General features: G+C 40.6%; 1 protein-coding gene across 4 annotated transcripts in view; it reads right to left on the bottom strand.

Moving 5' to 3' along the window:
- LOC139707107 (uncharacterized) overlaps positions 1-26,749 on the bottom strand; it is a 185,503-nt gene that overhangs the window by 121,028 nt on the left and 37,726 nt on the right. The window contains exon 1 of one of the 4 annotated variants that reach the window (XM_071617117.1): positions 16,871-16,897. The exons of the other annotated variants lie outside the window; for them this stretch is intronic. The gene's annotated coding sequence lies outside the window, so the exon portion shown is untranslated. Of the gene's footprint in view, positions 1-16,870; positions 16,898-26,749 lie in introns of those variants that run through there. 4 annotated transcript variants of the gene reach the window in all.

Below are 26,749 nucleotides of genomic sequence, written 5' to 3'. Positions count from 1 at the left end.
AACAGCACTCAGTCTTACATAGCCAGGATAACTACCTAACTATAAATCTCCCCTCTAGTTCATTTGGCTACTAATACTTTCTAAACTTAAAGAAAAAAAGGGACTTCTACCTGGTGAGTTCAAACTATGGATTGAAGTGTTACAATGAAAAGATCTCCAAAGACTTTGCTAACGTGAAAACCTTCAGGAATAAAAGGAGAACTTAGAGAAGGCTTAAGCAAGCAGTGCATTTCAAAATTTTCCAGCATCAAAATGTTTCTTGAATTGGGAGAACTAGGTAAAATTAATAAAAAGAACTCATAAAATATTATTGGGTAGATTTTAGAAGAAAGAGGAAAAAGGAAGAGGCAGGGAACAAGTATTTATTGCATATCTACTATGTGTAAGCACAATATTAGGTAAATGTAATAATAATCAATGACAGTTAATATTAATTTATACAATATATATATATATATATATATATATATATATATATATGGAATCTCCCCAGTTAGTATTATGATTTTAAAATTAAGGAAACTAAAGCTCAATTGAGTTAAGCAATATACCAAGGTTCACAAGGCCAGGGAGTAGAATCATGGAGCCCCTGATAAGGATTAACTGGGTGGTAACTGCAGGTAAGGTGTGGGTTGAGGAGCCAGGTTAATGGGGGCATGGCTTTGGCTATACATTTTATCCTTGTTGATAGAGCTCTATCTGCTTCCTGGTGCCATGCTCCCACTGCTTTCCCCCACCACACATATCTGCCATGATGTTCTGCTTCACTTTAGGCCTGAGGAATGGAGCTGTCTGTCTGTGGACTGAGACTTCTGTGATAGGAGCCTTCTTCAAAGACAAGATGGTGTGATGGCTAGTTCCTATGCACACAGGTGCGACTCTGTCAAACAACATGGTGCAGCCAGTATTTGTGCACATGCATGACTCTGTCAGACTAGGAGACACTGTCAGTAAACATGCATGCATGTGTTTCCCAAACAAAAGAAAAACAACATGGCATACTCAGTACACATGCATGACCCTGTCGGACCTCCCACCCCAGTGCACCCGTACAGCTCTATTGTAACTGCCTTATGATATTACAATACAGAACATGTATGCGAAGTGTATTTTTCCATAGGGAAGACAAAGGGGCCAATGTGTAAGAGAAGGTGGGGAGATAGGGGGGGGCTAGCAGGGGCTCTACAAGGCAAAGCACCACTGCTTTCAGAGCTCAGCCTTTGGATGAGAATCCCCAGAGTCTGTGCTAACACACACAAAAAAACACTTCTTCCTATTGAATGCCCAGGTGCCCCCCTCTCTCTCTGCAAATCCCACAATTCTGTGAGCCCCCAAATAAAGTTTTTCTCCTCTAAAAGTGTTCTTGTCAGATCTTTTGGTCACAGCAGTTAAAAAGCTAGGTAAAACAGAAATTGGTACTGAGAAGTGGGGTCGTTGCTATGACTAACCTGACCATGAGGTTCAGAAGTTTTTGGAGCCTTTTGGAATTCACAGGAGGAATTTTTAGAAAATTTAGCAATGCAAGCTGGAAAAGCCTTAGAATGTTGGAAGTGGACCTTAATGAGCATTTCTGGTGGGAGTTCAGAAGACCAGAATGCTGATAGGACCATAGATAGTAAAGACTTGGTTCATATGGTTTTAGGGGAAAAGGAGGACTCTATTGGAAATTGAACTAACGGCCATTCATGTTATGTTCTGCCTAAGAAGTTGTTGGCATTTTGCCCATGTCCTGAGACTTTCTGTGATGCTGAATTGAAAAGATGACAGACTTCTTAATCTGATGTAAGAAATTTCTAGGCAGCATAGTATTCAGACAGTGGCACGGATATTGCTAGCGGCTTTTAACCAAGTTTACTGTGATAGTCAAGAGAAGAAAACAAAGCTGAAAGATTTGGAAAAACTTGCAGTTTGCCCAAGAAATTGTAAGTAAAATTGGGGCTAAGGAATGTATGGTTGTTAAAGACATTCAGCCACTAAAGACTTTGCCCAGAGACAACAGGCTAGATGGCTTGAGAGCAACTCAAGAATCGGCAAGATCACACCCATTTCAGGCTCAAGGGTGTGAAAGTAAATATTCCCTTGAGAAGAAACCAGGGGGGCAACCTGCTTGCACAAGGGGTCCTAGGAATTTTTTCACCCAGGCACCAGGAGGCTGTTGCAGCTGTGATCCCTGGAGGCTTGGCTACTGCTCAAGATGGCAGCAGACCTTGGCAGCAACCACATGATACTGGTTCTGCAGGAATGTAGGAGTTAGGGCTTCATGGAGGCTTCCACCGAAATTTCAAAGGAAGGCTTGAGAGGCCAGGCAAAGTGCAACAAGGTCAGCCAAAGGAGCAGTGGAGAGCTCTGAGATTAGGAAATGCCAGAAACATGGGACATCTGCCAATGAAAGCTGCAGGAATCAAGCGCAAATAAGCCAAGAGAAGGGCCATGTGGGCTGCAAGCAGCAAAGTCGTAAGGGGCAGACCTATACAAGCCCTTTGGAAAGAACAGCAGGAAGCCATGTGCTCCAGATGCTGGACTTGAAGCTGTAGGACTCTTCTGCCCAGCTGGATTTCAGTGTTGCTTTGGTTCCATGCCTTCTTTCTATGGTCCTATTTATTCACATGGAAATGTTTACTGTGTGCCTTTATATATTGGATGTATGTACTTGCTTTTGATGTTTACAGGAGCTCACACTGAAGGCTTGCCTTGAGATTCAAAGGAGACTTTAGACTTGGACTTTTTGGCAAAGCTAGAAATGTTAAGACTATGGGGACTCTTGAAACGGACTAAATGTATTTTGCATTTTGAGAGGGGTATGTGCATTTGGGGGCCAGGGTGAGATGTTTAGGTGTTTGGTGTCCCCTGAAAGCTCATGTGTGAGACAACGCAAGAAAGTTTAGAGGTGAAATGATTGGGATATAAGTAATGCACTAACCAGTGCATTAATCCCTTGGTAGGAATTAACTGGGTAGCAACTGTAGACAGGGTGTGGCTGAAGGAGCTGGGTTGATGGAAATGTCATGTGATGTATATATTTTATCTTTGCTGAGTGGAGTTCTCTCTCTCTCTCTCTCTCTCTCTCTCTCTCTCTCTCTCTCTCTCCCTCCCTCCCTCCCTCCCTCCCTCCTTCTTGGTGCCATGTTCCCAGCTGCTTTGCTCTGCCATACACATCCGCCATGATGTATTGCCTTATGGTGGACCCAAGGAATGGGGTTGGCTATCTATGGACTGAGTCCTCTGAAACTGTGAGTCCCAAAACAAACTCTTCCAACTCTAAAATTGTTCTTTTCAGGTTGTTTGGTCAGAGCAGCAAAAAAGCTGACTAAAACACTATCCAAATTGGCTTAGCTGTATACTGGATTTTTCTGTCCCTCATTTCAATGTGATTTTCTTTTACAGGTATCAATTTCCATATTCTTTCTAATGTGAGGTGCTGTAATTATTTATTTCCCAGGTCACCTCCTCCTCATCTCCTAAGTAATAATTAATACAGGCAACTGTGTTTAACAATAAACCCAATGGAAAGACAAACACATACCTCTCTGCAGTTGTCTGCCTTCTCACCCAAAAACCTCATTTTCTTTTAAGACAACATGAAAAATTTGATTCCCAGAACAATTCAACAAAAGTTTTGATTGTTTACCACCTACAATTATTTAAAAGGATGTACTGGGAGCCTCTTGTGTGCTAGCTCTTTCTCTCTCCTACTCTATGCTGCATAGGGAATATTCTGTTATCATTGCTTCTTATGATAATTAGTTATTCTTTGTAGTATAAAAAATGATTCTCAAAACTTTGCAGTTTATTTATTTTTTTTTAATTTTTTATTGTGGGTTGTTCAAAAAATTACAAATTTCTTGACATATCATATTCCACACTTTGATTCAAGTGGGTTATGAACTCCCACCTTCACCCCATACACAGATTGCAGAATCACATCAGTTACACATCCATTGATTTACAAATTGCCATACTAGTGTCTGTTGTGCTCCACTGCCTTTCCCATCCTCCACCCTCCCCCCTCCCCACCTCTCCCTTCCCCTCCCCTCCTCTCTCTCTACCTCCTCCACTGATAACCCTGAGGGTCTCCTTCCATTACCATGCAATTTTCCTTCTCTCTCCCTTTCCCTCCCACCTCTCATCCCTGTTAAATGTTAATCTTCTTCTCCTGCTCTTCGTCCCTACACTGTTCTTAGTTACTCTCCTTATATCAAAGAAGACATTTGGCATTTGTTTTTTAGGGATTGGCTAGCTTCACTTAGCATAATCTGCTCTAATGCCATCCATTTCCCTGAAAATTCTATGATTTTGTCATTTTTTAATGCAGAGTAATACTTCATTGTGTATAAATGCCACATTTTTTTTATCCATTCGTCTATTGAAGGGCATCTAGGTTGGTTCCACAGTCTTGCTATTGTGAACTGTGCTGCTATGAACATCGATGTAGCAGTGTCCCTGTAGCATGCTCTTTTTAGGTCTTTAGGGAATAGACCAAGAAGGGGAATAGCTGGGTCAAATGGTGGCTCCATTCCCAGCTTTCCAAGAAATCTCAATACTGCTTTCCAAATTGGCTGCACCAATCTGCAGTCCCACCAGCAATGTACAAGTGTACCCTTTTCCCCACATCCTCGCCAGCACTTGTTGTTGTTTGACTTCCTAATGGCTGCCAATCTTACTGGAGTGAGATGGTATCTTAGGGTGGTTTTGATTTGCATTTCTCTGACAGCTAGAGATGGTGAGCATTTTTTCATGTACTTGTTGATTGACTGTATGTCCTCCTCTGAGAAGTGTCTGTTCAGGTCCTTGGCCCATTTGTTGATTGGGTTGTTTGTTTTCTTATTGTCTAATTTTTTGAGTTCTTTGTATACTCTGGATATTAGGGCTCTATCTGAAGTGTGAGGAGTAAAGATTTGTTCCCAGGGTGTAGGCTCCCTATTTACCTCTCTTATTGTTTCTTTTGCTGAGAAAAAACTTTTTAGTTTGAGTAAGTCCCATTTGTTGATTCTAGTTATTAACTTTTGTGCTATGGGTGTCTTATTGAGGAATTTGGAGCCCGACCCCACCGACTGTAGATCGTAGCCAACTTTTTCTTCTATCAGACGGCGCGTCTCTGATTTGATATCAAGCTCCTTGATCCATTTTGAATTCACTTTTGTGCATGGCGAGAGAAAGGGATTCAGTTTCATTTTGTTGCATATAGATTTCCAGTTTTCCCAGCACCATTTGTTGAAGATGCTATCCTTCCTCCATTGCATGCTTTTAGCCCCTTTATCAAATATAAGATAGTTGTAGTTTTGTGGATTGGTTTCTGTGTCCTCTATTCTGTACCATTGGTCCACCCGCCTGTTTTGGTACCAGTACCATGCTGTTTTTGTTACTATTGCTCTGTAGTATAGTTTGAAGTCTGGTATCGCTATACCGCCTGATTCACACTTCCTGCTTAGCATTGTTTTTGCTATTCTGGGTCTTTTATTTTTCCATATGAATTTCATGATTGCTTTCTCTATTTCTACAAGAAATGCCATTGGGATTTTGATTGGCATTGCATTAAACCTATAGAGAACTTTTGGTAATATTGCCATTTTGATGATGTTAGTTCTGCCTATCCATGAACAGGGTATATTTTTCCATCTTCTAAGATCTTCTTCTATTTCTCTCTTTAGGGTTCTGTAGTTTTCATTGTATAAGTCTTTCACCTCTTTTGTTAGGTTGATTCCCAAGTATTTTATTTTTTTTGAAGATATTGTGAATGGAGTGGTTGTCCTCATTTCCATTTCAGAGGATTTGTCGCTGATATACAGGAATGCCTTTGATTTATGCGTGTTGATTTTGTATCCTGCCACTTTGCTGAATTCATTTATTAGCTCTAATAGTTTCTTTGTAGAGCCTTTTGGGTCTGCTAGGTATAGAATCATGTCATCTGCAAATAGTGATAATTTAAGTTCTTCTTTTCCTATTTTTATGCCTTTAATTTCTTTCGTCTGTCTAATTGCTCTGGCCAGTGTTTCGAGAACTATGTTGAACAGAAGTGGAGAGAGAGGGCATCCCTGTCTAGTTCCAGATTTTAGAGGGAATGCCTTCAGTTTTTCTCCATTCAGAATGATGCTAGCCTGAGGCTTAGCATAGATTGCTTTTACAATATTGAGGTATGTTCCTGTTATCCCTAGTTTTTCTAGAGTTTTGAACATAAAGGGATGCTGTACTTTGTCGAATGCTTTTTCCGCATCTATCGAGATGATCATATGGTTCTTATTTTTAAGTCTATTGATGTGGTGAATAACATTTATTGATTTCCGTATATTGAACCAGCCTTGCATCCCAGGGATGAATCCTACTTGATCATGGTGTACAATTTTTTGATATGTTTTTGTATCCGATTCGCCAGAATTTTATTGAGGATTTTTGCATCTAGGTTCATTAGAGATATTGGTCTGTAGTTTTCTTTCTTTGAAGTGTCTTTGTCTGGTTTAGGTATCAGGGTGATGTTGGCCTCATAGAATGAATTTGGAAGTTCTCCCTCCTTTTCTATTTCCTGAAGTAGCTTGAAAAGTATTGGTATTAGTTCTTCTTTAAAGGTTTTGTAAAATTCTGCTGTATACCCATCTAGACCTGGGCTTTTCTTAGTTGGTAGTCTTTTTATGGTTTCTTCTATTTCCTCAATTGATATTGGTCTGTTTAGGTTTTCTATATCCTCCTGACTCAATCTGGGCAGATCATATGACTTAAGAAATTTATCTATGCCTTCACTATCTTCTAATTTATTGGAGTATAAGGATTCAAAATAGTTTTTGATTATCTTCTGTATTTCTGAAGTGTCTGTTGTGATATTGCCTTTTTCATCCCGTATGCTAGTAATTTGAGTTCTCTCTCTTCTTCTCTTCGCTAGCATCGCTAAGGGTCTGTCGATTTTGTTTATTTTTTCAAAGAACCAACTTTTAGTTTTGTCAATTTTTTCAATTGTTTCTTTTGTTTCGATTTCATTAATTTCAGCTCTGATTTTAATTATTTCTTGCCTTCTACTTCTTTTGCTGTTGTTTTGCTCTTCTTTTTCTAGGATTTTGAGATGATGTATGAGATCATTTATTTGTTGGTTTTTTCTTTTTTTAAGGAATGAACTCCAAGCAATGAATTTTCCTCTTAGAACTGCTTTCAATGTGTCCCATAGATTCCGATATGTTGTGTCTGTGTTTTCATTTATCTCTAAGAATTTTTTAATTTCCTCCTTGATGTCTTCTATAACCCATTGATCATTCAGTAACCTATTGTTCATTCTCCAAGTGATGTATGCTTTTTCCTTCCTTCTTTTATCGTTGATTTTCAGTTTCATTCCATTATGGTCAGATAAGATGCATGGTATTATCTCTACTCCTTTATATTGTCTAAGAGTTGCCCTGTGACATAATATATGATCTATTTTTGAGAAGGATCCATGTGCTGCTGAGAAAAAAGTGTAACTGCTTGATGTTGGGTGGTATATTCTATATATGTCAATTAAGTCTAGGTTATTAATTGTGTTATTGAGTTCTATAGTTTCCTTATTCAACTTTTGTTTGGAAGATCTGTCCAGTGGCGAGAGAGGTGTGTTGAAGTCTCCCATGATTATTGTATGGTGGTCTATTAGACTCTTGAACTTGAGAAGAGTTTGTTTGATGAACATAGCTGTTCCATTGTTTGGGGCATATATATTTATGATTGTTATGTCTTGTTGGTGTATGGTTCCCTTAAGCAGTATGTAGTGTCCCTCTTTATCCCTTTTGATTAACTTTGGCTTGAAATCTATTTTATTTGATATGAGTATGGACACTCCTGCTTGTTTCCGAAGTCCATATGAGTGATATGATTTTTCCCAACCTTTCACCTTCAGCCTATGTATGTCTTTTCCTATCAAATGCGTCTCCTGTAGGCAGCATATTGTTGGGTCTTGTTTTGTGATCCATTCTACTAGCCTGTGTCTCTTAATTGGTGAGTTTAAGCCATTAACATTTAGGGTTATTATTGAGATATGGGTTGTTCTTCCAGCCATATCTGTTTATTTCTGTTACTAAACATGGTTTGTTTTCCTCTTTGATTATTCCCCCCCCCCCTTTACTGTCCTACCTCCCACTGTTGGTTTTCATTGTTATTTTCCATTTCCTCTTCCTGTAATGCTTTGGCGAGGATGTTTTGAAGAGATGGTTTTCTAGCTGCGAATTCTTTAAACTTTTGTTTATCGTGGAAGGTTTTAATTTCATCCTCCATCCTGAAGATTAATTTCGCTCGATACACAATTCTTGGTTGGAACCCATTTTCTTTCAGTGTTTGAAATATGTTATTCCAGGATCTTCTAGCTTTCAGAGACTGTGTTGAAAGATCAGCTGTTATCCTGATTGGCTTACCCCTAAATGTAATCTGCTTCCTTTCTCTTGTAGCTTTTAAAATTCTCTCCTTATTCTGTATGTTGGGCATCTTCATTATAATGTGTCTAGGTGTGGATCTCTTATGATTTTGCACATTCGGCGTCCTGTAGGCTTCTAGGATTTGGGATTCTGTCTCATTCTTCAAGTCTGGGAAGTTTTCTTGTATTATTTCATTGAATAGACTTTTCATTCCTTTGGTTTGGAGCTCTGTACCTTCCTGTATCCCAATGACTCTTAAGTTTGGTCTCTTAATGTTATCCCATATTTCTTGGATGTTCTGCTCATGGTTTCTTAACAGTCTTGCTGAGCTGTCTATGTTCTTTTCCAGTTGAAATACTTTGTCTTCATTGTCTGATGTTCTATCTTCTAAGTGTTCTACTCTGCTGGTAGTATTCTCCATTGAGTTTTTAAGTTGGTTTATTGCTTCCTGCATTTCTAGGATTTCTGTTTGTTTGTTTTTTATAACCTCTATCTCCCTGTATAGTTGATCCTTTGCTTCCTGGATTTGTTTGCGTAATTCGTTGTCGAAGTGATCTTTCATTGTCTGATTTTGCTGTTTAATGTCTTCCTTGATACTCCAGATCATCTGAAGCATGTATATCCTGAATTCTTTATCTGACATTCCATCTGCTGCAGCTGTTACCTCTTCTAAAGTTGTGTTGACCTGCATTGCTTGTGGTCCTTTCTTTCCTTGTCTTTTCATACTGCTTGCGTATCTTTCCTGCAGGTGCGGGCGGCGGCTCTGCTCTCTCCTTATTCCAATTGGGGTGTCGTGGCTATCACGCCGGCAGGTCACTGGGCCTGTTCTGGGAGCTGGCGGCGGCTCTGTTCTGCCCCTACTCCAATTGGGGTGACGAGTGTACCACACCGGCAGGCCACCGGGCCTGATCCGCAGGTCGGTTGCAGGTTTGCCTACCCTGCAGGCGCGGGCGGCGGCTCTACTCTGCCCCTACTGCAAATGGGGTGACGTGTCTGTCGTACCGGCAGGCCACTGGGCCTGTCCCGCTGGTCGGTCGCAGATCTGCCCACCTTTTGGGCACGGGTGGAGGCTCTGCTCTGCCCCTACTCCAATTGGGGTGTCGTGACTACCCCGCCTGCAGGACGCTGGGCCTGTTCCTGGCACGGGCGGCGACTCTGCTCTGCCACTACTCCAATTAGGGTGGTGTTTGTACCACGCCGGCAGGCTCCTGGGCCTGATCCGCCGGTCTGTTGTAGGTCTGCCTACCTTGGAGGCGCGGGCGGCGGATCTGCCCTGCCCCTCCTACCACGCCTGCGGACCCCTGGGCCTGATCTGCAGGTTGATCACTGGTCTGCTCACCCTGCGGGCATGGGTGGCGGTTCCGCTCCGCCCCCACTCCGATTGGGGTCACGTGACCACCACACCGGCAGGGCCTGATCCGGGCGTGGGAGAAGGATCTGCTCTGCCCCTACTCCAGTTGGGGTGACATGTGTACCACACTGGCAGGCCACTGGGCCTGACCCGCCAGGCTGTCACAGGTCTGTTTACCTTGCACGCTCATTCGTCACAGCGCGAACCGCGGCTCTGCCCTGCCCCTCCTACCACGCCCATGTACCACTGAGTCGCGGGTCTGCCCACCTTGCGGTTGCGGGTGGCGGCTCCGCTCCGCCCCCTCTCCAATTGGGGTCACGCGGTCACCACGCTGGTGAGCCGCTGGGCCTGCTCCGGGCGCTGGCGGTGGCCCGGCTCCTTCCCTCTGGCTCGACGACAAATTGAGGAGACTCGGGTGACTGTGCCTCACCCCCCCTACCAGGAGACCAACTGCTTATGTCACCACTGGTATTGATGAAGTTCCCTCCTCCGCCGCTTTCTGCAGACATCAGATCTCTGCCATGTTGGTATCCTTTGCGAATGGCAGCATTTCATTCCCCTTGCCGGGCAACCAAAGCACCGGGTGAGTCCTGACCGGCCCTCAGCAGGACCCGGACCAAGAAGCAGTTTCCGCGGGCTCCTAGCCCCGGGCCAGGGAAGTTCCGGGAGCCGGAACTCGGCCACTCCGTGCTCGGTGTAAGCTCCTATAGATGTAAGCTCCAAGAAGCAGTCCCCGCGGGCTCAGTTCCGGGAGCCGTAATTCGGCTGCTTAGTGCTTGTTGTATGCTCTGGTAGGAGCAGGGTCCAAGAAGCAGCCTCCGCAGGCTCAGCAGCCCTGGGCCAGGGCGGTTCCGGGAGCCGAAAACTTTGCAGTTTAAATAAAAAACTTTTTTTCACTGTTTCTGTGGATAAAGAATCTGGGCACAGCTTTGTTGGGCATCTCTGGCTTAAGGTTCTTATAAAGTTACAGCCAAACTCAACTGGGGCTGCAGCCTTATCTGAATGCTCAACTGGGTGTGTGGAGATCCACTTCCAAGTTCACTCACCTGGTTATTGGAAAGATCTAGTTCTTCAAAAGCTGCTTAATTAAGGTTACAGTTGGCTGTAAGAATTGGCAAGATCAGACCCATCTCAGACTCAAGAGTGTGAAAGTAAATATTCCTTTGAGAAGAAACCAGTGGGGCAACCTGCTTGTACAAGGGGTCCTAGGAACTTTTCAACATGCTCAGACACTCCGGCACCCAGAAGCTATGGCATCTGTGGTCCCTGGAGGCTTGGCTACTGCTCAAGATGACAGCAGACCTTGGCAGCAACCACATGATACTGGTTCTGCAGGAATGTAGGAGTTAGGGCTTCATGGAAGCTTCCACGGAAATTTTCTTGCTGGCTATTAGCCAGAGTCCTCCCTCAATCCCTTGACACATAAGCATCTGCACAGGGCAGCTGACAGTGTACAGCTGGCTTTCCTCAGAGAGAAAGAAAGTCAATCCTGAGATCAAATCTCAGAAATGAAATCTATCACATTGGCCATACTGTATTTTTTAGAAGTGAGTCATAGAGCTCAGCCTTACACTCAAGGGGAAGGAATCACACAAGATGTGAATACCAGAAGGCACAATCAATGGGGGCCATCTTAAAAGAGGCCTACCATAGGAAATAAACAGGGTGGAATTTTGTGATTCTTCAGATACGTGTGTATGCACATGCACACACTCACACACACAAATGAATTTTTACATAATAACTCTTATTTCCCAATATTTCTGCCTTAAAGTTAAATGAACACTTCAGAAAAATGCTCATGCATAGCAAATATCTTCATTCATTCAACAACTATTTACAGAGTGCATAACAGAACTACCCAACACTGCTCTGAAACATTTTTTTAAAAGAGAAACAATTAAAATTGTGTAGGAAAAATTCACCAAGACTATGACCAAGCTCCTCTCCCCCCTAAGCAGAGACACATGGAAAATAAAGATTAAGAAAACCATTGTTCTTTGTAATTAAAACAACCTCAGCACTTATTGTTACAGACTATTTTAGGAGCATTTTCTGAGACTAGAACTGTGATGAGCAAATCCACTTGCCCACAGATATAAGACATATTATCTCATAGTAGGTTCAATGATAATGGGCTCTTTGTTTTCATTTGCCTTCCTCATTTGTCTTATATTTTGATTGATCAGAATTTGGGAGAGGAAGAAGGATATTCGAGCCCAGTACTCCTCAACTAGGGGCCATCAATGATAGAAAATGGAACAAACTGGATGCCTCTCTCCCGATGCTCAGAAAATACATCAGCCCCTCTATATTTTAACTGCCTTAAGGAAAAAGAAAAGGGCAAGGGTGAAAGGAAAGCATTCTTACTTGATGGACTGCTTACCAAGAAGAAACTGGGAAAATCCAGAATTCTCTGAATTTATCTTGAATTGATAAAACTTTTCCTCCTCCTGTGGCCATCAATCAATGAAAATGAAGGCTCCTGACCTCAGTTTGCTTCAGTTACAAAGAAATAACTAACATTTCATTTTTTAAAATCAGGTTTTATAAGGATTTATTCTCATTACTCAAGCAAATACTTTACCTCCTCAAGTGCCAAGAAGGAAAGAGTAATAGAGGGAAAAGGAAAATGATAGAGAATTGCTTAGTCAAGGACCGTGTCTCTAGAGAGGTGACAAGTAAACTAGGATGTGCTGGAAGAGAAAATTCCAGACATGTAAAAAGTAGAAGAGTGTTCTAAGAGAGGGAACACTTTTCCGATAAGAGAAAGATTTTGGCATCTTCGAATCTAAAGGAGGCTCTCACCTAAGCATATGGGTGGGGTGGAGAGAGGAATAAAATGAGATCATACTGGCTACTGCATGGAAAATGGAGAGGGTAGGACTAGAGGTGAGGAAATGGGTTATGAGGTTGCTGTGGTCATTTAGGTAAAAGATTATGATTAGGTATGAAATTAGGTAATGCTTCTGATTATTGTTAATGGAGACAGAAGTTAGAGGTAAGAATATTTAGCAAGTAGAAGTGATAGGTGAGATTCCATGTTGGTGGTAAAGAAAGAGGTAGAAAGGGGAGGGAGTAAAGTGGGGAGAGACAGACAGACAGACATGACTTCCATGGAGATGATGTTTATGCATCTGGGTTAACAACCTGGTGATTAGTGAACTTCAACTTGACCTGTCTCTTTTGACTTTGAGAAAGCAGCTTCCCCTGCTGCCTTGAGAAAATTTCTGTAGGACCTAATTTCTACTCCTTTTCATTCTGTCAGTCACCAACAGAATCCCCCACTAATTGGGACATCATATGGGAAACAAACTACAGAAAAATGTCCCCAGAAAGAGATGCGAGAAATAAGAGTATGTGTAGAATCAAGGAAAGGTTTTTACTGATCATCCTCTCCAACCACTTTGACAGATAAAGGGTGACTCAGAAGTTAGGGAGTTGTGACCAAGGTCAAACAGCTAGTTAAGGGCAGAACCAAAGCTAGAATCCAGCTCTTTTGAGTAAACAAAATATGAATGAAGCCCCACCACAAACGAGGGTAGTGATTACATGTACTTAATAGCCCTGTATTCCTACTTTCCTTACCTCCTTCCTCCAATCACTGGTGAAAGAGGTGTGGCCTTTGAATGCACATTGAAGAGTAAGACTTGGCACCAATTTTCGTAAAGAGCCTGCTAAACATTGGCTATAGAATGTTAAGTTGTACAGGGAAAGAAAGGAAGGAAAAAGAAGAGGAAGGAATTTTTAACCTCAAATTATTATGTTGTTGAAAATAAACAAATTTAGACTCTATATGAACTTTAATTCATAATAAATAAATAAAACCATTATTTTGGTTCACAGTGTTGCCTGGTTTGCTTTTCTGGGCTATAAATGACAATGAAATATGTATGAAAGCTTAAATATTTCAATTTTCTAAGTTGAAGGATTTCATTGTATAAGCTTTTCTACTAGTCCAATTCTAGTTCTTTTTCAATATGGAGAAAGGCAACAGATTGTGAACTCAGAAAGAGATAACAAATGAACAGAGAAGAGGGGAAATATAAAATATCATTATTTTAGCTCTAGTATTCCCATCCTGAATGACATTTCAATACCAGAGGCTTCCTGCTCCCCTATGTACTAACATTTACTTTTAACTTCTCTTTACAAAACCCATTCTGATACAAATTCAGAGAAAAAAATCTATGTAAAATATTTCTTTCAAATTGTGACTCATCTCACAGTAACGTGTTTGACTACATTCCAGTTCTCAGGAAGAGGCAACTTGGAAGTCTTCATGCAGAATTCTATCTCCAAGCTTTTAAAAAAATATGCTTATGTCAACAGACCCAATTTTACATGAGATACAAATAGCTTTCATACACATTTACACCCACCAACAGAGAAAACAATCTAGCCTTAAAGCTACCACTTTCCCTAAAATTATGGGTAGCCTATGCAAGTTGAAAGTGTCTGCCTGAAAGCTTTAAAGCCAGAATTAATTTTGTTTGTTTTAAGATATGCATCAAATTTCTTTCCTCTTAACAGGAAAGTTAGTTCCTAGGGCCTGGGTACCTTGCAAATGTGAAGTCTAGAAAGATCAATTGCTTCTCTTGATTTCACACTCTCATTCTCAAAATGGCTAGCTCGATTTAGATAACACTTTCCTGCAAACGCTCATTATAAACCTCATTGTACAACACAATATGACCGCTCAGAAAGTTATGAGTCATGGAAAAGAAGTTATAGAGGCTTCTCTAAACGAAATAAAAGCATTTATTGCCAACCTCAGGAGATAAAAGTCGAATCAGTCTTCCCGTGAGGCAGTGAATCGGTTCCATAACCTCCCACAAGATTCTTCTCAAATAATTTGCAAAGAAAACTAGCAGTGCCTTCACCAAGAGTTGAAAATCATCCAACTGTGTTTCTGTAATTCATGATGAATTTATGAGAGTTGCTAATTTCTTGTCAACAGAAAGATCCAACTTGACTCTGCTCCCATTCAGTTTTGTATTTAAGAGACATCTTGCGACTTGAATAATAAACCTTAATCCAATTAAGGTTTGGAGGCCCCTGGCATTTGTTTATGTCATAAACAAAGGAGACTGTCACAAAGCCAACCCCACTATCTCCCCAAACTAGCTCAGGACCTAAAGGGGTGACTCAATCCACAGCCAAGGAACTGGTAGACCTCCAATCCCATCAGTCTGGGAAGACAAGGGAGAGGGAAAGGGTAAGTCTGCTATTTCATTTACGTCTTTCTCCAGTATGTTCAGTTTTTCTGCAAATAAAGCAAAAGGATTTTAAAAATATTTTCATCCACAGTGGTTTGCTACTCACAATGACCCATAAGAAAGTAAGAGTCCATGATCATTTTTAAAATAAAGAAATCATTGCAGTCACTGGCTACAACTAGATGAGTGTCCCCCTTCATATAAGTACAAATTTTTTTTGCCTCCATTAATGACTCAAAGACCAACAGACACTGCACTAACCCACCCACCCACACTCCCTTCCAATGCACCACGGCCCCATCAGCCCCCGACCAGAACTGCACACTGATAGGATGAATTAGGAGACATCACTCTGAAAAAATAGGCATGTTGCCAACCCCAGACTGCCCTTGAGAGGCACTGTCCCTTTGGCTCCCCAGAGCCACAGGCTGAGGTGACCAGGATTAACATTTCCAGATTCCATCATGCTAATTAGCTCACAGTTCCACTCATCACCCAGCCACTGGGCCATGCTGGTTGGAAAAGGAAGAGCAGAGGCTGTTGGGGCTCTAAGGGGTGCTGGGGAAAAGGCTGTTTCATCTGAAAGATCATGTCTACAATTGGCAAATCAGAATCCAGAAACCTCAGACCCACTTGGTGCCCATACCAAGAGTCATCTGTGAGTTAGCTTTCTGTTACTGTAACAAATACCTGTGATAATCAGCATCTACAGAAAAAAGATTTGTTTGGGGTCACAGTTTTAGAAGTGCCACTCCAGGATCTATGAACCCCATTGCTTTGGGGCCTGGAGGGAGGCAGCACATGACAGGGAGCACACGGGTTGAGCAAAATTGATGGAGGGTAAGAGGATCAAGGCCCAGAAGCAAAAGAAAGAGAGAAAGAGGAGGGGCCAGGGTCCCCAAATCCCCCTTGGAGGGCACAACTCCAACAACCCAAAACTTCCCACTAGGCCTCCCCTCTTAAAGTTCCCATCACTTCCCAATAGTGCCAAGCTGGGGTCCAAGTCTTTAAGGCATGGGCCTTTAGGGGACATTCCAGATGCAAACTATTGCAGCACACAATTCCCAGGAAAACCCTTAGAACAAAAAAATATATATTAAGAACAGATGGATTGATAGAAAGAAAGAAAGGCCTAAAGTTTCTAGTGCCTAAGCCTGCTGCAGCCTCCCAAGCTCTAAAGATTTTATTATTCCTTTTTAATTAAGATTTACATATGTATCCCACACTGCAACACCGGCTGAGGATCCTTAGCAAATGGTAACTTTCTTAAATATCTCAGGGTTGTGCAGATGTCATTGGTAACTACACAACCTAGGATTTTGCATACACATGTTTTTTCCCTTTAATAAGTATCGCATTCAGTTTTGAAAAATCTATGAGGCCCGGGCTGTATTCCTCATTCCAACTAATAAAAGCAATAGAATTAGTAAATGGGTATAGGAAAGGATTGCTAAATACTGTACTAGATTGGAAAAGAAAAGTGCTAAGGAAGCCCAGTGAGTCAATCAACGCGGCCTGCCTGCCAAGCCCAGGGTGGATTTCTTAGCCTGAATGGCAGCTTTCCGTTTATAAGCACATCGGTTTCATTTCCAAGAAGCTTCCTGCAGACTATAACAACCAAGTTGTGCCACAATTTATTACAAATTGAAAACAGAATTCTATACCCAACTACTGTGTTTCTCCAAGTAGCTTGTACTAATTGTGAGTAGATATATTATCTGGACATTCACGAACTAGGAAAAGTCTTATAAACCTAAAGATTCCTAAAGCCACAAGGCCAAAGTAAACAGACCAATCACCAGACAAACGTAGAAGGGTGAGACCTTCGCTCAGAGCTCTAGGAAGATATTCTGAAGCTCACGTGACTGCAAGTAGGACTTTCAAGATATGAATTTCACTAAAGCACAAACTGAATAGAATCATATCGGTATAATCCTCACATATTTCTGCCAGCTGGGATCCTGGATGTTGAGATGTGACCGCCTCTCCATGGGCCTGAAAGCACCAGTCTGTTTCACATGGGTCGCTGCACAGTGATCAGATGGAGGCACTATATGGTCAGAACCGAAACAAAAAGATCCAAATCACCTACGTCGAGGGAAAAGGCTACAGCTCCCATTTCCAATCTCCCGAGCCACCCCATCCCTCTGCAATGGAGTATCAAAAGACAGACGAAATGAATTGTTTACTTAATTGTGCTGTCCAAGCTGAATAATTGCACGCTTTCCAGGAAGGCTTTGTAACCAATGAGATGGCATTGGATGTGCCAAAACCCTTACCTTGAAGCCAACATCCTTTCTTTCTATAGACTCTCTCCTATCACAAATAATGGCAGCCATGGTTATTATTTCTAGGGGAGGCCAAACCATGGCAGAAAAAAACATCATGTCTTTAAAAATAGAAAAATCTCCAGGAAGCTGCATCTGTTGAGAAACGCTATCTCTGTATTTACCAGTGTGGAAATGTTAAGAGTCACAAATGCTGGTTTTACTCATTACACACTGAAATAGCCAACACATGGCAAAAGAACCTTAGGATGAGCAAAGTTGATCCATTACATAGAAAGATTATGTTTTAAGAGAAAGAAGATGTGATGGAAATAAAATGGGTCAGAAGCTATTTTCAAAATATCAAGCAGCGTGCAAGAAGGCTAGAAAGATGAAGCCCAGCAGTGTGGCACATGCACACCTGTAATCTCAGCAGCTTGGAGGCTGAGGCAGGAGGACTGTGAGTTCAAAGTCAACCTCAGCCAAAGAGAGACACTAAGCAACTCAGTGAGACCCTGTCTCTAAATAAAATACAAAATAGGGCTAGGGGTGTGGCTCAGTGGTCGAGTGCCCCTGAGGTCAATCCCTGGTATCCCCTGCCCCCACAAAAAAAGAAGACTAGAAAGATAGAAATGGAATATTATAAATTTGTCAAAAAGTCTTTAGGATGATAAAAATTAATGAATACCAAGGCAGAAAATACTGAAATAAGACATGATGATGGGAAAAAAAACCTTTAAAGGTAGCAACAACCAATATTTTAAGCAAAAAAAAAAAAAAAAAACCCCACACATCAAAGAAAAACAAAGCTAAATGAGTTGGCTTTATAACTCTTTCCCTAAAGCTGTTTACAAAACTTACTTGAAACATTAAAAAAAAATAGAAGTTCTTGAATCAAAATACTTGTTTCTGGTGAAGGAACTGTCTGCAGCACTTCCTGCTTACTTTGTTGTTTTGATGTAGTTATTTTTTGGTGATTCCTACATTCAAAGGCATAGTTCACAACCAAATAGCTGCCCTTCCACCCAGATCTCCAGCCACTCATTCCCCTCCCAGAGGCAATCACCATTACTACATGCGTTCCTCCCTTTACAATGGCTCGACTTAGGACCCTTTGACTTTATGACAGTGTGAAAGAAATACGCATTCAGTAGAAACTGGACTTTGAATGTCGATCTTCTCCCAGGATGGCAATATGCAGTATGACACCGGGAAGCAGCAGCAAGCCGCAGCTCCCAGTCAGTCCAGCCTGGGAAGGTAAGTCACCAACACTCTATAGAGAACTGCGTTGCTGGAATTTTTGAATATTGTTTTGTGTTTCCACATCCTGTCTTGTTAACAAAATGCTCACCTGTGTGTGGACATGAGATAGTCAATGCTTTATTATAAAGTAGGCTTTTTGTTAGAGGATTTTGTCCAACTATAAGCTAATTTAAGTGTTGGGAACATGTTTAAAGTGGCCAGGTTATGCTATGGCAGTCAGTAGGCTCGCTGAACTAAGTGCCTTTTCAACCTGTGATGATTTTATCAGGAAATAATAACCCCAACATAAATCAGGAACATCTATGGTTTCTTATGACTTCTTCCAGATCACCAATTTTAAACTCTATTTTGTAATAATTTTCCTTCTTATATTCTTTCCCATTACTCCCATGTTTTTATTTCTTGTAACAGTTTTTCATTAATAACAGTCAAGGTGTTCCCTCCATATTTCTGTCTTTTCATACAGAGTTCCAGCTTCTCTGACTGGCTGTGTCTTCTCAGATGCCATAATCCCCCATGAAACACTCCAATCCACAAGTCTTGCTAACAGGATTAAGACTCCAGGGGAGCAGTCCTCCTCAGCACTGACAAGAATGAGAAGATGCTATTTTTATGCAAATAGCCTTCAAAAACAAATAGAAAACACAATGTAGCTGCCACCAAGCTGAGGTTTTAAGAGTGTTTGAGTCTTGACAGGACAGTGCTGCTCTGCTTCCCGAGCCAGCTGGCTTGGAATTGGGACATCCATCCATCTCTGATCTTTCAGGGAGAGACTTTCCCAGAGCAATATTTGCCTGAAATGTATCCTTGGATGAATTTGGCAGTGAAAAAGAGATGTTTAGCAGGTTGGAGAGAAAATAAGGAGGGGACCATACACAGGTGGGGAGGCCCTCCAAGAGTCTTCACTGTCCGAATACCCCAAAAAGAAAGAGATAAGCACATTTCCAACATACCACATCCATTTTTTTTTTCCTTCCCAAATCCAGCTAAAAACCCAGATTCTATCCCTGGTTTTACCATGACCTCAATTTGCCCTTTGCCAAATCACCTGTGACTCCATTTCCTGATCTATAAAGGGAAGAATTTGGCCTTTGTGGCTTTATGGAGACATCTGGGCCAACTTCCTTCATATTTCTTTATCTAGGGCAGAAACACATGAGAAAAACATATACCTTCCACATTGTGTTGGAAATTTAGGGGAACAAAGCTTACGGCTTTTGCAAAGTCTTAATACAGACCGAAATGATTAAAATTCAAACACAGACCTTTGGGAGGAAAAAAAAATGTGAGAGAAACAGAAGAGCACTAGCTCCCCATAAGCCTGTTATAGAGTGAGTTACTAATCTCACTATAAATCAGAAATGATGGAAAATGGAAGCCCCGAAAAGTAATTCAGTGTAAGGCTGTACTCATGTAAGTGTCTAAAGGAAAACAAAGGAAGTGCTGGTCCCAGATTAAAAGGGACATTTAACCAGAGGAAAGAAATTGAGGGGAGATAAATACAATGGTCTAGATAGCCCCATTCTGTGATGAAGGAAGGAACTGGGGTGGGCAGCTAAGAGCAAAAAAGACAGAGTGACATAATTGGTATTTCAAATATTTGAGGGATTTTCTTTAGTATGTACGCCTCCAAACAGAATTAAGACCAATAACCAAAGTAAACATAAAATGCATTTCAACTCAATAAAAGGCAAAAGCTTCTGAAAATTACGACTTTCCAAATTTGAAATGCACTGGTTTGTAAGGTAACAAGTTACCTGACATTGGTGAATCTTTTTTTGAAAGAGTGACTATAATGGAATTCAAGGACTATTCTGAAACTCAGAATAGGAAATGAAAACACTGTTGTATCTTGAAATCATTGAAAATTGCAGTGATTTTGATTCTAAAGTGACCATCAGCCAAGGAGGCTAAGCTAGTTCTGCCTTGGGTAGGAGACTGAGCCAGGGGGTCTTTTTGATTCCAACCTTCCATTCATACTGTGTTCTCCTGGAATGCAGGAAGCCATTTTTAAATGGTTAGTATTCAGTGACCCAATTGCTGAACAAATGCTTTCTGAGAAAAAATAGTGATGCTTGGAATGGCCAGAGCTCCTTCAACTGCAAGTGGAAAAAACTCAGACTAGTTTGAAGAAACCAGTGGTAAAGGAGATTTTACTCAGGCGCGGATGCTCAAATGACATGGTCCGAAATCTTTCTGCATCCCTTGGTTCAGTTTCCCTGAGCTGTCTTCAGCCTTAGGTGACTCTCACTATGTGGAAGCCACCTTTTTCAGTTTCCTGCTTCATTCTCTGACTTTCAATGGATGGATAATTCCTTTTTCTCAAAAAGTCTTGTAATTGGCTTGAACCAACCACCTGAGACACAGCCTACTGTTTATCCAATTACTGGGGATCTTGAATGGCTCGCCTTGGGTGATATGAGCCGAGAATGGGGTGTGGGGTAAGTAACTTCTACATGGAAAAGGGGGCTTCTGTTGCCAGAAATAAGTTAGGGGTCATAGTAAGACAAAAATAATAAATGTCCATTATGACACCAGCAATGTATGTGGTAGATTTCTTAATGGCAACTTTAATGGAATGTGGAGCCTACTTTAAATCTTGACATTGGAAATGGAAACACCATTATCATAAAATCCATGAGAAAATGAAGTAAATTTGATTCTAGGCCTTAATCTAAAATTCTAATACTAAGGCAAATAACAGTTCCAACATGTCAGTCTGTTCCCCAGTTCCTCCGCCACCCCCCACCTTGCGATGTCTCTGTTCACAGACAGTCTCATCAGACAAATAGCAAATGAAAGAAAAAGCAGAAAATGTTTATTGAAGTGAATGAAGGCCCAGCCTGTAAAAGAAAAATTCTTCATTAATAGCTGAAAAAAATCTTTCTCTATATTTAATATTTAGGTGACATATTTCTATTTCAGGAGAAGTAAACATTACAGTCATGAATAACAAACAGAAACACAAACTCCATTTATTTGTAAAATAAACTCATTTTCTTTTCATATCAATGCAAAAAATGACCCAATGCCATGTGTTCCATTTGCCATGATTCTAAGACAGCAAAGCTATACAATTTCTAGATCATTAACTTGTCTTCCTATTTTTCCATGTCTTACAGTTCGGCTAGGTAAGCGCTTGTTCATTCACTTTGATAATGTTACCTTTTATACGTTTGGTATTTCGTTTGCTCAATTACTCCATGCAAAACTACAGCCGCCAGCGGGTGGGGGTGTGGGAGAGAAAGAGACCCACCCCACAGTTTCTTCTAAAGGAGCGAGAACTCAAGACTACACTTCCAATGGTTTCAAACAAAAGGGGGCTTTATCTTTTGCTAGTCTCAAGTTTGAAAAAAGGCATCCATACCCCGTCATTTGACATCGCTGGAGCCAGAGTGAATGCCACAGTGCTCAGCGGCACAATGGGACAGCAGAGCAGCATGTCAGCTCTGTAAGTAGTGGGTGGCAAGGCAGAGAAGAGAAAGCATACCTGCAGTCGTGTGGGAATCACAGAGGAGTCCCTGAAGGTGAAGACGAGAAATCATGGGGCTTTAGGTTACCTGAATAAAATCAGATACTTAAAATCCGGCCAAATAAATGCCAAATCAGACCTGAGACATGCAATCCAGTGTCATTTCATTGACTCAAGAGAGAGATACCCTGACCTTAAAGCAGCCATGTATCATTCTCTGTATCTCCCATTTTTAACATATTGCTTAGCTTACCCATAGAGGGATTTGGGACCAGCTTACTCCATTCAAACAGTTACATGAGACTGAGGTCATTATGAAATATATATATTTACTCAGCTTCTGGGATGAGCTATAAATAATAAATAAATAATATAAATAATATAAATATAAATAATAAATATAAATAAAATAAAATAAATATATATATATATAAAATATATATATATAAATATAAATAAAATAAAATAAATATATATATATAAAATAAAATAAAATAAATATAAATAAATATAAATAATCCCACTAAATAACCTCATCTATGTGACTTTGAATATAAAGTCATCAGTAGGTTGCTTACATGAGAAGTTGGACTGGAACTAGTACACAAACATAAGACATCAACGGAACATCTAAACCTGCTAGTAGGATGCAGGAACAAACAGCAATACAAAAGAATAAAGAAACTTGTGATAGGTGCAGGCTTACATGATTGTGTTTTACTACATTTTGTAGAGCACCTACATTTTATCAATGAGTTGACAAATGAACACACATAATAATAAATATAAGAAGATTGTCATGATCAATCAAGCATGGACAAATAATGCAATATATCCGGCACGAAGACTTCCTCAAATTCTTTCTATAACTATTATGAGGTAGGCCCAAATAATAGTCCCATCGCATATGGTAGGAAAATATATCTCAGAGAATTTTGTGAAACATATCCAAAGCCATACAGCTAACAAAAACAGAGCCAGGATTTTAAGTCAGACAGTCTGATTCCCAATTATGGGTTCTCAACTCCCTTTTTTTTTTTTTTTCTTGAGCACTTTCCATATACTTGCACCTTTAATTTATTCTATAAAATAGAAATTATCTCTATTTTCTAACGAGAAGATGAAGATGGTGAATCATTTGTTCTTGACTATCTTTGTAGAGCCAAAGATAGTCTAACTGTCTAACTCCAGAACCCACTATCACTGATAACGCAGCACAGGCTGCTGCTTCTCACCCATCAAACTCTATTCTCCACCCCTTCCTGGAAGCAGGCTACCTGGCCAAAAACTATATCTCTCAGCCTCCTTTGCAGTTAGCTATGGTCATCTGATTAAGTTCTCACCAAAGGAATGTGAGTGGAATACCTGCAACTCCTGAGCACAAAGGGAATTCATTGCCCAGAGTCCCTCTCTTGTTCTCTCCCATGAGTGGCAAAGACCCAGCCTCAACCACACGACACTGACTACAGCCTAAGGGCTGGCAGAGTTAACAAAGCAGACCACCCAGAGTTCCCAAAGGCTTCATGGAGCAATGCTGCTTCATATATCCAGAACACACACACTGGAACTGTTAAGTGAGAGAAAAATAAATTCCTTCTTTACTTAAGCCATTGCATTTTTGGGGTAGCTTTTTTGCAGAAGCTTGGATGATTTATAACTAAAACAGCCAACAAGTACTGTCTCAAGAGTAAGGAAGAGAGACTACAGACTTAGAAAGAAGGGAGTCAACAGGTGGGAAGACATAGGAAATCAGTCACACTAATAGTCTAATTATATAACCTTTCTGTGAAATCATCATTGTTATACATTCTTCACTCCTAAAGATGATAATAAAATATTCTGGAGAAAAGTCACCTGTAAAACATCATCTACTAAACAAACAAACAAACAAAGAACAACTAGCTGGGATATGACAGATAAGAGGTACTGGGAAAAGAGGCAAGACTTTTGTTTTTTGTTTTTACTTTGCTTTATCACATTTAAACTTACTAAGTATCTATTCAAAATGGAGTGTCTAAATTAGCTGTGGTAGACTTCACTAGAACAACCAAGCTAGAATTCATTAGAACATACCAAACCAAAATCCCCTTTAAAACAGGATTACTGAATTAACCCAGATCATAATATTGCAAAATACTAAATCAGTAGGTCAGGATATCACTTCAATTATCTTCAGTTAATCCCTACACTGTATGTTGCCTCTCCTGGATGTGTTGTTCTGGGCCATGAAGGCTAATCTCTTTTTTCACCTCCGTGAAAGATATCAGGAAAGACTATAGGGACAAATCTGCAATTGTGCACTCACTCCTGTGTCTCTGTTTATCCAAAGAATCCATGAGATCTTCCCATTGAATCTGAGAAACTTTGAGTTTTAATTTGCTAATGTAAAGAAAATGCATTCCTATTGAAAGTAATTTTCTATTATTTCAATATCCACTGAAACACTAAGAACTTTCAACACTTTAACTCCACCTCTGGGTGCTACTCTGGTGAAACAATAAAAAGTATTGTATTTGCAAAGATATCTATTGAAGCATAAACAAAAAAAAGGTATAAACAAATTATAAAATAGCAGAGAAAAAATAGATAAGTGATGGTCCATTCCTTGGGGAAATACAAGGCTGATATTTGAAAATAAATTTTTAAAATATCCAAAGAAAAAGCACTAAGAAATAAATGAACTTTTCTCTGATGTCTTTCAAAGAGATGACAAAGTAGGTTTGCATTGCACTGCTAGAATAACATGTCCAAGATAGACAACATACAGTGCTAAGGATTAAATGAACAGGATCTGCAAGGTAAATAACACTGGAGAAGCAAACAGACTCATCTACATTGGGGACTTCTGTAGGTTAACAGATCGGGTTTATTTGTTAGGTTAATGGCTCTGTGTATGTGTGTGTGTGTGTGTGTATGTGTGTGTATGTGTACTGGGGCTTGAATCCAGGGCCTTATACATGTTAAAAAAAAATATACCACTGAGCTTCATCCTAAGCCCTTCTTAAATTTCATTTTGAGACATGGTGTTGCTAAATGGCCCAAGCAGTCCTCGAACTTGTGATCCTCTGACCTCAGCCCCGAGAATAGCTGGAATTACAGGTGTGAGCCACTATGCCCACCCACGTTAATGGCATTTTAAAGAGATGGGTCTGTTCTTGAGAAAATAAGGTTGAGCAAAGTAACACTTATCATGTGTAGAACATTAAATGCATCCTGATGAATATGAATCGAGATTTTTAACAAAGACATCTTCAGGCAATCTGAGAAATTTGAAGATAATTGGATTCTATGAAATATCAAGGAATTACTGCTACTTTTGTTGGGTATCATAATGGCATTATGGTAACATAAGAAAAGTATCCATAGTTTCTAGAAATGCAAAATGAAGTATGTAGGAGTGAAATGACATAGGACTGGGATTTGCTTCAAATACCTCATTCACAATAACAGCTGTAACAACAACACAGAGGCACACCAGAGTACCGTTTCTGCAGCTATCTGCCTGAGTGATTTCAATCTGGGTCCAACCCTTGCACTTGTTATATGACCTAAGGCAAGTTACTTAACTTAGCCATAAGTCAGATTCCTCTGTTTACTGGGGGTAATGATCACAGCTATTTTCTTGGGCTGTCATGAGGGTTAAATGATAGGAATTCTGTACAGTACTCGGCACAGCATTGTAGCTTTGATTATTAACCACCCTATTCCACTCACCCAGGACCCAAAATCCCATTCACCAAAATCATCCCTCTAAATCTCTTTTTTGTTTCTCTCCAGTTCTTAGTTCCTTTCCATTTCCTCCCTCTCTAGCCCCTGTTTCCATTAGGATCTAGAACCTAGTGTTTTCAATGCTAACAAGGAAGCACCATGTCATGAACCAAGAGGCCTATCTTTTTTTTTTTTTTTTTTTTTTAAAGAGAGAGTGAGAGAGAGGTAGAGAGAGAGAGAATTTTAATATTTATTTTTTTTAGTATTTGGAGGACACAACATCTTTGTTTGTATGTGGTGCTGAGGATCGAACCCGGGCCGCATGCATGCCAGGAGAGCGCGCTACCGCTTGAGCCACATCCCCAGCCCCAACAGGCCTATCTTGATAACACCAACAAACACAGAATCATGTGTAGTTCTAAGAGTTCTAGCCCAAAAGGTTGAGTGGCTGTGATTGTTCTTTTCAGTGGCTGATTCAGATTTAGAGTACATTTTTTTCAAAAGAATACAAATGTTAAGGAACCAGGTCCCAGGTGAGTAATAAGAAAAGTGTCTCTTCCAGTCTCATCTGTGGCTTCATTCCAGGGGAGACTAAACGCATTGTATTCTTCTTGCTATGCTTGTTTTGTTAAAGCCAGAGGTGAAGCAAAGGCCTGGGAGGAGGTGATTGTGGAAATCTCTGCTGACAGTAAGGGGAATGAGAAATTTTCAGGTAAGAAACCAATCTGGGGGTGGGGGTAAGACTTAGAAAGTCTAGGAAACTCCTGTCTCTCCTCAGGACTCTCTTGATGGGTCTGAATCTGCCTCCTGCCCTGGGGTGGAAGCCCAGGAGGTAGCCACCAGTTGAAGCCCTAGTGGTATCTAGGAAGCCAGATGACCCAATTCAGAGATTTCCAAATATGGCTGCAGACCTTAATCCTTTGAAGTAGCTTTTTAATATACAGATTCCACATGAACCAGTCTAGGTCCACTGAATTGGAGTTTGTTTGTTTGTTTCTATTGGTACCAGGAATTGAACTTAACAGCACTTAACCACTGAGCCACATCTGTAGCCCCTTTTAGTATTTTATTTAGATACAAGATCTCACTGAGTTGCTTAGCATCTCACT

Source organism: Marmota flaviventris, chromosome 9, assembly GCF_047511675.1.
Source record: "Marmota flaviventris isolate mMarFla1 chromosome 9, mMarFla1.hap1, whole genome shotgun sequence".
Classification (NCBI taxonomy): domain Eukaryota; kingdom Metazoa; phylum Chordata; class Mammalia; order Rodentia; family Sciuridae; genus Marmota; species Marmota flaviventris.
Note: the sequence above shows the minus strand (reverse complement) of the source record. Positions and strands in the feature narration are given on the sequence as shown.